At 44.4% G+C, this 12,014-nt stretch overlaps 1 protein-coding gene across 2 annotated transcripts in view; it reads right to left on the bottom strand.

Moving 5' to 3' along the window:
- SLC11A2 (solute carrier family 11 member 2) overlaps positions 1 to 10,862 on the bottom strand; it is a 34,832-nt gene extending 23,970 nt beyond the window's left edge. For both annotated transcript variants that reach the window (XR_003002100.1, XM_024736851.1), the window contains exon 1: positions 10,772 to 10,862. The gene's annotated coding sequence lies outside the window, so the exon portion shown is untranslated. The remainder of the gene's footprint in view (positions 1 to 10,771) is intronic.
- Positions 10,863 to 12,014: the final 1,152 nt, after the last annotated feature.

Raw genomic sequence — 12,014 nt, 5'->3', positions numbered from 1 at the left:
AGCCTGAGGCGGGGCTGGGGTAAGGGGGTATCCCAGATGTCCAGCATCCTATTGGGTTAAGTTTAACTGGGGGGCAGGGGGTATTAGTAAGCCCATTGGGCCACAGATCTATGGCATATTCTCCAGTCAACCCCACCAATAAGGCTGATTTTGTAAAATTTTGATCTACTGATTAAGGAATCTATTTCTCAGTTGATTCCAAATTTAGAAAGGGAAAGGTAAGCAGTATTAATTGTTAACTGCCCCCTCTTAGATTCCAATAACAACTATCCTACTGAAAAAGTGATGAAGCCTCCCCTTAGCTAACTTTTACTAACTTTTACTTTTCCCACTATTGTACCTTTATTGCCCCTATTTGAACAGTGCTCTACTTTCTTTGATAGTCTATCGACATATTCTATACATATTTTGCAAAATTACAGAATGAAGACCTGAAGGGGGTTTTAGGTTTCATCTATCTTCTGGAATGTAAAACATATCACCACTTGCTAATTTGGAAAACATAATCTTTCATGTCTATAGTCACCAATATCAAGTATCTTGTTATAATGAACAATGGTAACGTCCTTCCTATCAGAGTTTGAGCCACCAGATGGTTTCGCCAACAGATCCCAAAACTGCTGACTAAATCCAACCCCTCTTTCAGCCAGTTACAATAGCACCTCACCTAAATGGGATTTACACATCCGACCACTTAGTAGCGGTGCCACTTGGATTCCAATCACAGCACAGCTCCTAGGCCCCACTCAGAGCCTTTTTACTTTTATTTTACATATAATTCTAAGAAGCCAGGATAACACACAATAAACTGGAAACCACAAATCAGATCTGGGACTATGGCTCTTACAGGGAAAGTCTTGGGCTATTTGATATGATGCAACTTCCTTATACTTCAATCAGCTCTGAGAACATTATTATGAAGAATATTACTGGGAAGACTTCCCTGGTGGTCCAATGGTTAAGACTACACGCTCCCAACGCAGGGGGCCTGTGTTCGATCCCTGGTCAGGGAACTAGATCTCACATGCCGCAACTAAAAGATCCCTAAAAAAAAAAAAAAAAGATCCCACATGCTGCAACTAAGACCCAGCATAGCCAAATAAATAAGTAAATATTTAAAAATATATATATATTATTGGGAATTCCCTGGTGGTCCAATGGTTAGGACTCCATGCTTTCACTGCCAAGGGTGCAAGTTCGATCCCTGGTCAGGGAAATAAGATCCCACAAGCCACACAGAGCACCATCCTCCCCCGGTCCCCGCCAAAAAAAAGAATATTATTATTGGGAGTCCTCTGGTGGCCTAGTGGTTAGGATCCTAGGCTTTCACTGCTGTGGCCCGGGTTCAACCCCTGGTTGGGGAACTGAGATCCTGTAAGCCGCACATTGCAGCCAATAAATAAATTAATTAATTAAAATAGGAAGAAGTGCAAAAAAGCATTAACAGTGGTTATTTTTTTAAAAGAATACTAACATTATATTATTATTAAGAATAACTCAAGTTTCTAATTGCAGTCCTACTCACGAAGAACCGATTCAATTAGATTACTTTTGTACTGATGACTGATATCCTGTTTCAGAAGGCACAGAAGTGTTTAACACATGTGAGTAAGATTCCTATCCAAAATCTAACCGTGTGCCACAACTAATAAGCCCGTACTCTAGAGCCCGCGAGCCACAACTACTGAGCCCGGGAGCCACAACTACTGAGCCCGCATGCCACAACTACTGAAGCCCGCGCGCCTAGAGCCCGTGCTCCACAAGAGATGCCACCGCAATGAGAAGCCTGCGCGGTGCAACAAAGTGTAGCCCCCGCTCGCCACAACTAGAGAACGCCCGCGTGCAGCAATGAAGACCCAATGCAGCCATAAATAAATAAATAAATAATTTCTTTTTAAAAAAAAAAACAAATTGAGATAGTAGTGTGTTTTTCCCCAAGTCTGAAATGTGAAAAGGTGTTAAATAATTTTAAACAGAAATATCTCAAGATAAAATTTTTAATAATTACTCTTAGTATTTTAAGTGATTACTCCCATAATTACTTACAGAGCCGATAAAATACAAGTCTGGTTTTCTCTGTGAAGTCTCAGAAATATATTATTCCAAGAGAGGAAATGATTCTAGATTCCAACATTTTTTTTTTTTTGGCAGCACCTCTCGGCTTGCAGGATCTTAGTTCCCTGACCAGTGATCAAACCAGGGCCCCGGCACTGAAAGCACCGAGTCCTAACCACTGGGCCGCCAGGGAATTCCCTAGATTCCAACTTTCTCATCAAAACATTGAGTCAACAACCTATAAACTCCACTGTTTATAGTGTCTAGAGAATACAACTAGGGCAGGGAATAGAGGGTCAGAATGCTTGGTGTGCTGCACAGTATTTAAGTCTCCATGAAAATTTAACACCCATAAGGAAGCAGTAAGTTAAGAGTAAGACAGTTTTGCTCTCTAGGACCATACCACCAGGTCATTTCAGTCATTTAATTACATTAAGAAAAAGATCGGGGCTTCCCTGGTGGCGCAGTGGTTGAGAGTCCGCCTGCTGATGCAGGGTACAGGGGTTCGTGCCCCGGTCCGGGAAGATCCCACATGCCGCAGAGCGGCTAGGCCCGTGAACCATGGTCGCTGGGCCTGCACGTCCGGAGCCTGTGCTCCGCAACGGGAGAGGCCACAACAGTGAGAGGCCTGTGTACCACAAAAAAGAAAAGAAAAGAAAAGAAAAAGATCGGGCTGACCCGGTGGAGCAGTGGTTAAGAATCCGCCTGCCAGTGCAGGGGACACGGGTTTGAGCCCTGGTCTGGGAAGATCCCACAGGCTACGGAGCAGCTAAGCCTGTGCGCCACAACTACTGAGCCTCCACTCTTGAGCCCTCGAGCCACAGCTACTGAGCTTGAGTGCCACAACTACTGAAGCCCGTGCGCCTAGAGCCCATGCTCCGCAACAGGAGAAGCCACCACAATAAGCCTGCACGCAGCAACGAAGAGTAGCCCCTGCTTGCCCCAACTAGAGAAAGCCCACATGCAGCAACAAAGACCCAATGCAGCCAAAAATAAATAAATAAAAAGAAAATTTAAAACAAAGAAAAAGATCAAGTGGAGATATAAGCAACAAGAATCAACCCAGCAGTACTCTGATAACTATGATTAACACTGCTTTGATATTCTAGCTCACCCCCAACCACTAAGTGTCATCTTTTCTTAAAGCCAGTAAGTTTCCTCCTCTCGAACAGCAATCGACAGCAGGAAAAAAATGGCACTCATGGTTCAATGTAATAACTATTTTACCTGATTCCTTATCAAAAGTTATAAGACTATTTTACAAGATAAGAATGCTAATTACATTTTCTGTCTAAATGTCAAAAGCCTACATATCCTTTGACGCAGCAATTCCATTTCTAAGAATGCATACTAAAGAAACAGTCCCACAGGAAGTATGTGCAAGAATATTTCCCACAGCACTGTTTGTAGTGTAAAAAGACTGAAACAACCTAGTACATTTATAGGATGGAATGCCATAAATAAGGCAGATCTAAATGGATTAATAGGAAACAATCTCCAAGATATACTGTGAAGTTAAAAACCCAGTTTATAGAACAGCATGCTATCATTTATGTAGCAAAAGAGAGAGAGAGAGAGAGAGAGAGAGACAGAGAGAGAATACACACATACATGTACAGACGATATCCAAAGGACATGCCAAAAACTGGTATTGCCGTCCCTAAGAGGAAGCAGTGGGGGAGCACAAAAGAGGTCAGGCAAAAGGAAGACCTCTCACTGAATATACACTGTATACGGTTTGCACTTAAAAAAAATTTTTTTTACCATGTACCTGTATTGTTTATTTTTTTAAAACATAAAGGTCACAGGGCTTCCCTGGTGGCGCAGTGGTTGAGAGTCCGCCTGCCGATGCAGCGGACACGGGTTCGTGCCCCGGTCCGGGAAGATCCCACATGCCGCGGAGCGGCTGGGCCCGTGAGCCATGGCCACTGAGCCTGCGCGTCCGGAGCCTGTGCTCCGCAATGAGAGAGGCCACAACAGTGAGAGGCCCGCATAACGCAAAAAAAAAAACCCATAAAGGTCACATAGGTTTACTCAGTTTCTCAATGAACACCTCAGGGACGTTCAGTTTCTCAATGAACACTTCAGGGACTTACCAGTTCTCTCTGATAAAGCTTCACAATGCACAATCAGAGATCTGAAGCCGTCTGGTTAGCAGGCATATATGGCCTCAAGCTTAACTTACTACTACTTTGACTCAGTGTGCAAACAACCAAGCTCTGAAATTGTGATTTGGAAGTTTCACCTGAATGCAAAGAATTAGAAAAATTCTCCTCAGGAAAGTGTTTCCTGACTCCCTAATTTGGGTTAAACGGCCCTCTTTCATGTTCCCCCAAAGCACCTGCTGCTTACTACTATCATATCACCCTATCCTGAAAGCATTTATTCCCTAATACTATTCTTGCAACTCGTCTGTAAGTCTGAAATTATATCAAAATAAACAATTATACCGCCCCAAACACATACTAGCTATAATAAATGCCGAACATTTAATTAATAATAATTCCATGTGTTCTCTTATCATTTACAAGAACTCTAGAAGAACAATTTGGATAGCCCAAATCAGTTTTTAAAATTGCCACCAAGAGTACTTCCCTGGTGGCGCGGTGGTTGAGAGTCCGCCTGCCAATGCAGGGGACACGGGTTCGTGCCCCGGTCTGGGAAGATCCCACATGCCGCAGAGCGGCTGGGCCCGTGAGCCATGGCCGCTGAGCCTGTGCGTCTGGAGCCTGTGCTCCGCAACGGGAGAGGCCACAACAGTGAGAGGCCCGCGTGCCGGCAAAAAAAAAAAAAAAATTGCCACCAAGAAAGTATGAAACACTGAGTATTAAAGTACATATATAACTTCAACTTAAACGTTTTCCCCCTATGGTTAAAAAAAAGTTTGAATTTAAATTAATTTTTTTCTTATAAAATTCTTCTACAGAGAGCAAAGGCACCACAAACCATTTCACTGATTTTAGAACTGCGTTCATTGTTGCAAAGGTCTCCCTAAAATTAATTTTAAGTTTCGGAGAGGAATGTCTTTGAACAGTCCTCTAATTCCTCTCCCCTTTTTTCCTCCCCCCACCTTGTATAAATAAAATCAGAGACAACATTAAGTAGTCAAAGAAGTTTCACAGAGGCAACTAGAAAAGTGTGCATGGAATCAATTGATTAATGTGAACAGGAAGGGCTTCCCTGGTGGCACAGTGGTTGAGAGTCTGCCTGCCGATGCAGGGGACATGGGTTCGTGCCCCGGTCCGGGAAGATCCCACATGCCGCAGAGCGGCTGGGCCCGTGAGCCATGGCCGCTGAGCCTGCGCGTCCGGGGCCTGTGCTCCTCAACGGGATAGGCCGCAACAGTGAGAGGCCCGTGCACCGCAAAAAAAAAAAAAAAAAATGTGAACAGGAATGTTTAAAGTTGCTGCCAAAGCCATCTCTTCTCCCTGTGGCTGTTTCCTCAGCCAACGTTCAGTGCCATGCTGGTGACAAAGTGGAAACTGCCAGATGTACAGGCTTTAAAAAGTGATCCCCGAGTTGTTTATTAGAGAATAAAAAGGAGCTGTGATAAAAAAAAATTCCATTTGTTTTGAAGAAAATGTAAAGATTTCCAGATCCTTCTAAAATTCCCTTTTCTCTAAAGGTCTACTTTTAAGGCTAAAGCACTTGATATTCCTACTAAATCATGACTGTTCATCTAACATCTATGCTGTGCAAGATGTTCTTCATGAAGGTGAGTTCCTGCCCCTGATGACTGGGAGTCAACAAAATTGAAATATTCAGTGGTTCAAACAGATCTAACTGCTGTCTGAACCCTACGTATTTTAATAAGGAATATTACTAGCCATTTTTTAAAATGAGAAATTATTACTTCCTCTGTTTTTCCATTCCAGGTCAATAAAGAAGCACCAATTTCCGAGTCTTTCCATCAGGATATACATCTAATTAATTCCAAAACTCAATTTGCCCCCACTGGGGATGATGGGAGAGAAACAGCTTAGAAAAGCCATGTGAATTTCTAAATTATAATTGAGGATGTGAAGTTTGGAATTATTTTTCAATTTGAATAAAAAATAATCCTATTTTTCTCTCATTAAAATGAATTTGATATAAAATGACAAAATGAAAAAAAGGTTGGAGACAGATTACATCTACTTCCTGACATAAGAACAAAGCGAAAAGCCCCTCTGGTGTTAGTTTAAGAAAAAGGCCTGGAAACTCTAATCCCCTTTAGTTTAAGAAAAAGGCCTGGAAACTCTAATCCCCTCTACCTAAGTGAGTAATATTTCGGTAAGCTGAAAGTCACACAAGCACACCCAGTTCATAAAGTACAAACAGTGTTGCTATCGTACAATGTGCTTTAACACACATCAGATCCCCTCTCTCTCCCTCTCTCTCTCTCTCTCTCTCTCTCTCTCTCTCTGGCACAATGACCACTGAGACAGACTGTTCATGTTACTGACTTTGTATTCCATAGTAATAATCTCAAAATTGGAGACATCTCCCTTAGTCTACCAGAGAACTACAATTTTCAACTCAGCATCCAGTTTGCTACTTCCACCTGAGTTAGACCTTTGAAAATCTGTTTGATGGTTGAAAGGAAAACCTGACATGGAGAACATCTAATGATAAAGAAAGAAGAGAAAGAGAAAATCTTAAGCAGCAAGAAGAGAGAGGGGGTAAGGTAAGGGGAGGAAGAGTACAGTTGATAATAAAACCGGCTGCCAGGGTGTCAAAGGCGATAACAGTGGGGAGAAACGTGGCCAGGCTGTCAAGAAGTACTGAACTTTTAGACAAAAATATCACCCATCAACCAGAGACTTCAGAATTACAAGGGCCCAATTAATACCCGTTAAATAGAGCTCTTCACTTTCTCTGCTCAGAGCTCTGAGGCTTAGCCAGCTTCAAATCTCCTTGACTGCTCACACGTCAGGGTCACTAATATCTTACTTCCAGAAACTATAACTTGGTCTTTGTTCCTCCCGACTCTCACAGTGTGAGGCTTCCCCCGATTTCCTCCCAACCTGAAGTTTACAGCACTGCATTTCCCTTTCGCTGCCCAACCTGGCCTCCTGGCGTGACACATTTACCCTGGAACACAACTCCAAGCTCTGTGAAAATTTCAAAGACCTCTTTACAATGAAGTAAGAAAGTCTATTAAATCAGTCTATACCCACTTCTTGCCTCAGAAAAAAAGTGCTTTGCCCTTATACTTGCTTAAGTAGCTGTCCTCTGGCAAATGTGAAGAAAGATTATTATTAGATTACATTCAACTTATTTATTCTAATGACAGATACTGGCCCCCCAATGCAGACTGACCTTAACAATTTTAAGTACATATCTTCCTCAATGTTTCTTTGCTTAAAGCAAAGAAAAACTGTCTGTAAAGACAGACAATACATATAAGATTCTCCAGCCTCATACATGCCTCCTTCTGCTCTTTGGAAACTGCTACAAGTTCAATAGTTAATTTGTAGCCTCCTTTCATTACCTAGGAATTTTAATAGACACTTGATTGTTAGTGATAAGTGGGACCAAAACAAAAATAACCCACACAAGATGACCTACTAGCAATAAGCACAAAGACAAGCCTGAGAACCCTAATTTCCTAATTTAAGTCTTTACTGGGAACTGGTCCTTACACTAAAAAATGTAAGTTACTCTGCCCTTAAATTAAAAGTGGAAGACTTCCCTGGTGGCGCAATGGTTAAAAAATCTGCCTGCCAGTGCAGAAGACCCAGGTTCAAGCCATGGTCTGGGAAGATCCCACATGCCTCGGAGCACCTAAGCCTGTGTGCCACCACTACTGAGCCTGAGCTCTAGAGCCCGCAAGACACAACTACTGAGCCCACATGCCACAACTACTGAAGCCCACGCACCTAGAGCCCATGCTCCACAACAAGAGAAGCCACCGCAATGACAAGCCTGCGCACCACACGAAGCCTAGCCCCCGCTCGCCACAACTAGAGAAAGCCTGCGCGTAGCAACGAAGACCCAATGCAGCCATAAATAAATTAATTTTTTAAAAAGTGGAAGAGGAATTAGACAATAAATATATATTTATCATCCCTGGCCAACTGTTTTATATTCCATTCTGATGTTATTATAGTTCATAATACATTGTTGTTTTATTATATCCATGATATTCCTGATGATACCTGGAGGCCTTGTCTTTGTGTCTCCAGGGGCCAATAAATGTTAATTGTTCAATACATGTCTGTTAAATTATCAAAAGAATAAATGGCATCGGATGGGTGAGACAACAAGGATCTAGGACTTCTAACTCTTTACATTCGGTACAAATACTCCCTGACTCTTCTTTTCCAAAATATTTTATTAAAACCAGAGGGACTCACATGATAAAGATGACAACAATATTAAGGCAAAAGGCTTCCCTTTCTGCCTCAAACACTCAACTCTTTAAAGGTTTCACTCCCTGTCCTTATTAAAGCACAGAGGTTTCACAAAGACACTGTCCTCCACTCTCACCAAGCCAACATCCAACTTTCAACCTTATACAAGTACTAAACTGTCTTACTCCAAAGCTAAATAACTAAACTCACACTATGTGTACTTCAGTCAAACTGGGCCAGCAGACTGTGCAGTAAGCGATGTTCTTTTTAGTAAACTCAAAGTTTCTCATTTTGTGATTAGTTCCCAGTAATGTTACCTATATATACAGCAGCTTTCTTGGAAGGGAAGAACTGGAAGACAAAAAAGTCTTCCATTAGAGCCTTCCGGACAGTACCAAGAGAATCTGAGAGGGACTTTTAAGCTCACAGAAAGGGCATAAGTATGGCAGCAGACATACACAGTAAGGAAACAGGGAATAAAGATGTCTTTGATTCCACAGCACCCACCCAAGCTCTTAGCACTATAAGTCAAGTAGAAAAGATGCTGCTTTACGACTCTCTAACCTCTAACCTTCACTTCACTGAGTCAAAACTGAACCAAAGCTGCTTAGGAGCTCTGTGGAGTATTCCAAGGGATCACCGCTGATTTCCTAACAGTAGAGGAAGATTAGATTAGAATTAGAATTAGAATGGGGAAGATTAGAAGCTTCCCCATTCGCTACCAGAAGTGCTGCCAGGCTGCCCAGAAATTCCCCGCCCAAGTCCCAGCCATCCGGGAAACATGAGAAACCAAGAATGCTGTAATCATGGCCTTTTTGGTATTGGGTCCAAAAAAAACTGTGTCTAGGCCAAGACTGTAAATGAAATATCATCCAATGAAAAACTAAACAGTCAAAGAAGTTTTCATTTACCCAACACAGCTATCATGGACAGACCCAGTACTGTATAGAGGAAGTTTCCAACCTTATTTAATGATAAACACCCAGCAGAAAACCTCTAGTCACACGTAACTATACTATAGCCTCAGATCATGAATGACGTGGATGGAAAACAGGCCTAAGGGTTCACTGGCAATAGGCTCACAGGATTTTGAAGAAGGATAAGTAATAAGGTCAGAATTCTTTTAGTGTGGAATCTTTTAGGGGGAAGAAGGCACTTGTAGGTAATAATAAAACTCTTAAATGCCAGGAATTGTTCTAAGCACTTTAAGAATATTAACACATTTAATACTCACCACCAACTCTTTAAGATTGATATTATCAATCCCCATTTTAAGTATGTGGAAACAAAAGAACAAAGAAGCACCTTGCTCAAAGGTTTACAGAGCCAAGAAGTGCTGCAAACTAGTTGGGGTTCAGATTCCACTGGAGTCAAGGTAGAAACACAGTGTCCCCTGGTTTCACCAATATTCACTAGAATTATGACCTCTGGAAACCCGTCTCCTCTTGCCTCCCCTTCCATATAATTTTTGCTTTTGCTTTTCACTTTAAAGAGATGTCACATTCCCTTAACTTCATAACGCTCCTTTGAAAGCAGTGCACGATATGAGAGTATCTTCACTTGACACACAGGAAATTCCAAGCCCAGGTTCCCCAACTTCTCCCCCAATGATGCTCTTTGAAATAATCTGATATATGAAGGGAATTTGGGGAAACCAAGTGAAAAGGAACCCAAAGGCGTAACATCAAAAATATTAGCATAGCTTTAAAAGCAGGGACATATGAAACCAAACAGATGGAGAGCTGCCACCCCACTCACATACCGTGCACAATAATGCCCCCTGCAAAGGTGCCTGGAGCCTGGAGGCTGCACAAACAGCCCTAAAACCAATCTACACACAAGTACTCAGCGGCCTGCCCAGGCCCCTCACACGAAGGCGCTCCCTGGATGTCGGCTGCAGTAAAATGAATTCTTTTGTTGAAGTGGGGCGAAGGGAAGCCCAGGGAGCAGACGGGGCGCCAGGTCTCCGCAGATAAGAAGGCGGCCGCGGGGACCTTGCCCCGTCGGCCTCTTCCGCGGCGTGAAACGGGGTCAGCGCACCGTCGATCACGGGTCCCGGCCCCGCGGCTGGTCCGGCCGGGGGTTCGGCCATTTCTCTTAGGCCGCGAAGGGAAAGGGGTGAGGCCGCTGCAACCTCTGGCGTTTCCTTCCCGCCCCCCGCTCCCGGCGCCCTCCTCTCGGTCTTCCTTCGAATAATGCGGCTCCATCTGGAACCCGCGCCCAGGCCCTCACAGCCCGTGCCGCCCCTCGCAGCCCCGCTCGGCGCCCCGCACGCCCCATTCTGGCCCCGGCGCCAGCTCCCAGGGCAGCCCTCCATCCGGGGAACCCGGGGAAAGCCGGGCGCCCGCGTGACCTCTGACCTGCCCTGTACCCCACCTTACCGGCTCTGCAACCACCTGACAGTCTGTCCCCGCGCCAGAGGCTCCATACCCCGGGAACCAGCGCCACGCCAGCCTACCCCCTACACGCCCCGCGATTGGCCGACAGGACCGCAGCTGCACCTCCCTATTGGCTGGATTCTCCGTATTACCCTCGGCTGCCGGCGAGCAAGGCGGGCCGACGGCAAATTCCGGGGCTCCGCCCTCCCTAGGTCACGCTGGAGGCGGGGCCACGGCGGCCCGGGCGGGAGCTGTCTCCTGCAGAGCTAGTGCTCGCGCTGGTCCAACCCACGGTGTGGGTTGGAGTCTTCCAGCCCCCTGGCAACCTGCAGACACGTAAGTTTCCTGCTGTAGTTCGCCGCGGCCTCACGTTAGGTCCTGGAAATCAAGATCATTTCTTCTGAGACGCGGCTCTGTGAGAGATACAGCTCCATCCTACAAGGTATAGCCACCTGGCAGGACCATTTCCTCTCGCCCCCAGAGCCACATCATAGTATCTGCTGCCCCACCAACAGCACCCCACACCTGGGAGGAACCGCGAAACATCAGCTAGTGCAGCCATTTCGGCTGCATCAGTTGCCCTGTTCCCAAGCTTTGGTAGTGAATTTTTCCCGCTCTCCTACGCAGCTGCCTCGCTTCTTCCCCCAAACTTTATTCTCCATCTACCCAAAAGTAGCCCCACTCCATCCGCAGTTTCAATCTCACATCCCAGAGTCTTTCTCTGAAGATGATGACCAGACTTGTGGTGCTTTAGAGTGGAGAAAATAGTCTGACTAACCACCCTAATTTTCTACATTGTCGTTTAGAGCTACCAGAAACATTCTTAGACACCCCTCTCCCCGCGCCCCCCGTCGCCCCCATAACTGCTTTCATTAAAGGTAACCAAGCTTATCTAACCAAGTCATAGGCCTAGAGAGGAAAAGCATAAACCCCTCCAACATCTTTCTTCCTGTAAAAACTGCTAGGAGAAATTTTTATTAGTTGGTAAAAGAGTCCAAGAGAAGAGGAAAGGAGAGTAAACTGCAAAAAGGAAAATCCAAATAAAGTACAAAGTAAAAACAAATTCAAGGACCCAAAAAAACTGGGCTGAGCATCATCAGTTATCTGGTACAGGCTAGTTTCCATACAGAATCTCTCCTAGAGAGAAAAGAAAATGCACAAATTAGTTCTGAGAATCTCTCTACAGCACATATGGGGAGTTTCAGAAAGGCTTGATGAAGTCCCTCCAGACCAGAACCTTTCCTTT

Source organism: Neophocaena asiaeorientalis, unplaced genomic scaffold (assembly GCF_003031525.2).
Source record: "Neophocaena asiaeorientalis asiaeorientalis breed wild unplaced genomic scaffold, Neophocaena_asiaeorientalis_V1.1 scaffold134, whole genome shotgun sequence".
Classification (NCBI taxonomy): Eukaryota; Metazoa; Chordata; class Mammalia; order Artiodactyla; family Phocoenidae; genus Neophocaena; species Neophocaena asiaeorientalis.
The sequence above is the reverse complement of the archived record's forward strand: the minus strand, read 5'-3'. Positions and strand labels throughout refer to the sequence as shown.